The sequence below is a fragment of the Tupaia chinensis genome, unplaced genomic scaffold (genome assembly GCF_000334495.1).
Source record: "Tupaia chinensis unplaced genomic scaffold, TupChi_1.0 Scaffold144406_1, whole genome shotgun sequence".
NCBI classification, from domain to species: Eukaryota; Metazoa; Chordata; class Mammalia; order Scandentia; family Tupaiidae; genus Tupaia; species Tupaia belangeri.
This window is the reverse complement of record NW_006204266.1, coordinates 12,328-17,089: the sequence shown is the minus strand read 5'-3', so window position 1 is coordinate 17,089 and position 4,762 is coordinate 12,328.

The window sequence follows — 4,762 nt, the reverse complement described above, 5'->3', positions numbered from 1 at the left end:
AATATATTCTCCATTCTGATGATTGTCTCTTTATTCCTATTGTTTCTTTTGCCACACAGAAACTTTTATCCTGATGTAATCCCACTTGTCTATTTTCAGGATTGATTCCTGTGCTTTGGGGATTTTTTTTTTTTGAGAGGTTTTTGCTATAGGGCACATGCGCTCACCAGACAGACAGAGAGAGACAGAGAGACAGAAAGCGATAAATCAACCCCCAGGGGGGATGGTCACGCCGCAATCCCTTCTCCTCCATTCTCCTCTTAGGATCTTGGGCACACATGCACACGCGCCTGGCGTGAGTTTTAAGTCACCAGGTCCGGGATGTGAACCGCGGTCAACTACGTGGGAGTCCAGCGACATAGCCATTATGCTAACTGCTGGTTCCCTTGGGGATCTTATTTAAAGAGCCTTTGCCTACTGTGATGTCACCAAGAGGTTCTCTTGTGTTTTTTCACCAGTAGTTTTATGTTTCAATATTTGATCCAGCTTGAGTTGATATTTGTTAGTGGTGTGAAATAAGGGTCCAGTTTCATTTTTCTACAGGTGGATATCCAGTTTTTCCTACACCACTTGCAAATGGATTTTCTTTTTCCCACTGATTTGTCTTGTGTCCTTTGTCAAAATCAGTTCTGTATGTTTGTGAGTTTAATTTTGTTTCATTAATTTACATTCCTGTTTTTGTGAAAGTACCATGCTGTACTTTCTGCACAATTTCTTTATTTTATAGTTCATTTATTTCTGCTCAAATCTTTACTATTGTATGTGTGTGTTTGGTTTTGATTATCACAGCTCTGTAACATATTTTGTAGTCAGGGAGTGAGATGCCTCCTACTATATTCCTTTTGTGCAGTATTGCTTTGATGATGTGGGGTCTTTGATGATGCTGGTCAAATTTTATGATTGTTCTTTCCAATATTGTGAAGAACATCGCTGGTAATTTGATTGGAATGGCCCTAAATTTATAGATTAATTTTGGTAGAATCGATACCTTGATTATTATTAATTCTTCCAGTCATGGAGCATAAGGTGTCTTTCCACTTTTTTGTATCATTTTCAGTTTCCATTTTAGTTTTTAATAGTTTTCCTTGCAAAGGTCTTTGACTTCTTTGGTTAGGTTTATATCTAGGTATCTTATGCTTTTTTTGTGGCTATTGTAAATGGGCTTTACTTTTCAGCTCTACAATACCTCATAAGTGAGGCCATCAAAAACTCAGCTTTTGCTTGTTGGGAGATATTTATTACTGAGTCAATCACATTGCTTCTTATTGATCTCTTCAGGTTTTCTATGTCTTCCTGATTCAGTCTTGCTAATTTATGTGTATCCAGAAATTTGTCTATCATTTTTATTTAAGTTTTGTTCATTTAATCCAGATATTCTTGTTTACTGGTGTATAGTCACTCATAGTATTCTTTCGTAATCTTTTGTATTGAGTTGTTGGAAAAGTCATGACTCTTATTTTTATGTTTTTATATGCAAAAATCTGTCATGACTTTTCCAATGACCCAGTCTTTCTGTCATGCGTGTTTTAATATTGCCTGTTTCATTGCTAATTTGATTTACTTGGTGCTTTGCTTTTCTCTTTTCATCATTTATCTAGCTTATGGCATGTCAATTTTGTTTACCTTCTTGGTGAACCAGCTTTTGGTTTTATTTTCTGCACAATTTGTTTATTTTATAGTTCATTTATTTCTGCTCAAATCTTTACTATTGTGTGTGTGTGTTTGGTTGTTTTTTCCAGTTCTCTGAAGTGTGTGATTTGGTGGTCTATTTGTTCTCTGAGGTGAGTTATTTGGTTGTCTATTTCTCCATTTCAGTTTATTTCTTGTGAGAACTAATTAATATAAATTTATCTCTTACGACTGCTTTCCCCAGCTCCCATATGTTATGAAAACTTGTGTGTTCATTACCATTAGTGTCAATTTTTTTGTATTAATTTCTTCAGTAGTTCTGAAATAATTCAGTAGTAGCATGATTAGTGTCCACATGTTTATGTATTTCAAGGGTTGTCAGAGAAGGTGCTGGATATATTTTCTGTAAATTTTAATTTGTAAAGGATTATTTTTTGCCCTATCATGTGGTCTATCTTCAAAAATGTTCCATATGGGGGTCCAAAAATGTGTATTTTGTGGTTGTTGGTTGGAAAGGTTTATAGATGTCTGTCAAGCCCATTTGATTTATGCTGTTATTTAGGTCTTGTATCTCGTTGCTCATTTTTGTCTAGATGATCTCTCCAAAGGAGACAATGGGATGTTGAGATCCCCATTGATTAGTGTATTGCTGTATCTCCCTTTAGATCTAGCAGACTTTCTTTCATGTGTTTGAATGCTCCAGTGTTGAGTTCATAGGTATTTTAAGTGCTAAGTTTTCTTAATGACTTATCACTTTTAACACTACATAGTGCTCTTTTTTATATAGAGGTTTTTACTATAGGGCGCATGAGCTTGACAGAAAGACAGAGAGAGACAGAAAGTGAGAAATCACTTCCCAGGGGGATGGCCATGTCACAATCCTTTCTCCTCCATTCTTCTCTCAGGATCTTGGGCACGCACGCACATGAGCCCAGTGTGAATTTAAGCCACCGGATCTGGACTTGAGCTGCGGTCGACTACATGGGAGTTCCATGACATAGCCATTACACTAACTGCTGTTCCCCATAGTGCCTTTTTAAATAAGGTATCATTTAATTATGTTATTAGTATTATTACTTAATTTACTAAAGGTACCTGCACTCACTAGAGAGAAAGAGAAAGATCAGTGAGACAATTAAGTAGCCAGGCCTGGGACTCAACCATGGACAGCCTTGTGAACTTCCAGTACCTTAACCACAATGCCACCTGCTGGCCCTATAGTGTCTTTCTTTAACTCTTTTTATGGTTTTTATTTGTCTATTTTGTCTGATATCAGTACCATGACTCCAACATTTTTTTTAATCTCCATTTATATGGATACCTGTTTCTAGCCCTTCACTTTCAGTCTATGTATATCTTTATAAGATTGGTAAGTTCAAAGGTAGAGGATAGCAACCTGGTGAAACTGCAGGTGGTTTAGTGGGAGAAATGGTAATTTTGAAAGTGTGCAGGCTCCTCAGCTGCACCTCCTGCATCTCCCTACTTCCTTTTGCCCTCCTACCACATTGTTTTAATATGGTCCTTAGTTATTCAACACTTACGTTGATTCCTTGTCTTAAGTACTGTGGCTCATGCAAAACATGGATGTGGACATGTCTCTAATATCTTGTTCCTTGAGTTATTACAGCTTCACCAGGGTTGCTCCATATTGTACTCCAGAGTGGTTGTGCTAATTTACATTCCTACCAACAGTGTAGGAGAGTTCCCTTTTCTCCACCGCCTCACCAGTACTTATCATTATATATGTATTTTAAAAATTTTAGCCATTCTGACTCGGTTTAAGTGTATCTCATTGTGGTTTTGATTTTCATTTATCTTATGTTAAGGAATTTTGAGTATGTTTTTTATATACTTTTTGGCTATTCATGTCTCTTCCCTGGTCAATTGTCTGTTCAGCTCATTTCCTCATCTTTTAATTGGATCGATGGTTGTTTGGAGGGTTCCCTTTTAACCACATACTCTCCAGTACTTGCTGTTTGTATTTTAGATCATAGCCTTTCTGACTGGAGTTATGTATACTTCAGTGTGTTTTGGATTTGCATTTTTCTTATTATCAGTGATGTTAATATTTCTTCATATGCTTTGTATCCATTCACATGTCTTCAGGAGTTGTCTGGTCAGGCCAGCTGCCCATCGTAAAGTCATATCATTAGAATTTTTGTGAGTGCACTGCTTTAGTCCTCTGTATATTTTGGTTTCAATGCTGTATCTGAGGTATTTTTATAAATAATTTCTATTTTGATAAATTTTAATTAAACATAAAACTTTTTTATGTTCTGCAAGATTTCATTTGCAAGTGTTTTACTAAGGATTTTTGCATCTATATTTATCAGGGATATTGGTTTGTAGTTTATATGTTGTCGCATCTTTGCTTTTAGTATCAAGATGACAGTGGCTTCAAAAGATGAATTTTGGACATTTTTTTCCCATTGGACATTTATGAATAGTTTGATGAGAACTGGTGTTAATTCTCCTTTAAAAGTTTTGTAGAAGCCCAGCCAGGTGACATGGTGGTTAAGGCCACTGTGTACTACATGGCCAACCTGGCAGTTTGAGTCCTGGACCCAGTGGCTTTAGAGACACACTGGTGATGAGTGTGTGCATGTCCAAACTCGTGAGAGAAGAATGAAGCAGAAGGGAAGAATAATTTGTCACATTCCCCCCTCCTCTCTTTTTCTGCCCTTTATCCCCATGTTGTGTAAGCACAGACACTGCATAGCCTAAATAAATAAATAAATAAATAAATAAATAAATAAATAAAAGTAAGTAAAAGGAAGAAATTTTAAAAAAGACTGAGAATGGGAAAAAGCTTTTGTATAATTTAGAAATAAAATCATCAGGACCTGGGCCTTTCTTTGTTGGGCGGCTATTACTGAATATCATTGCTTTTTGTTGGTATATTTAGGCTTTACATTTGATGGTATGATCCAGGTATATATATATTTTTTCCTTTAGGATGCTTGTGCATGCTGGAGAAACAGAGAGACATAAAGTGATACATAACTGTCCAGGGGTAATGATCACGCCACAATTTCTTCTCCTTTATTGTAGGGATTTTGGACACACATACACACACCTCAACTGTGAGTTTCAAAAACTTGAACCATGATCAGCCACGTACAGGTCCTGTGAC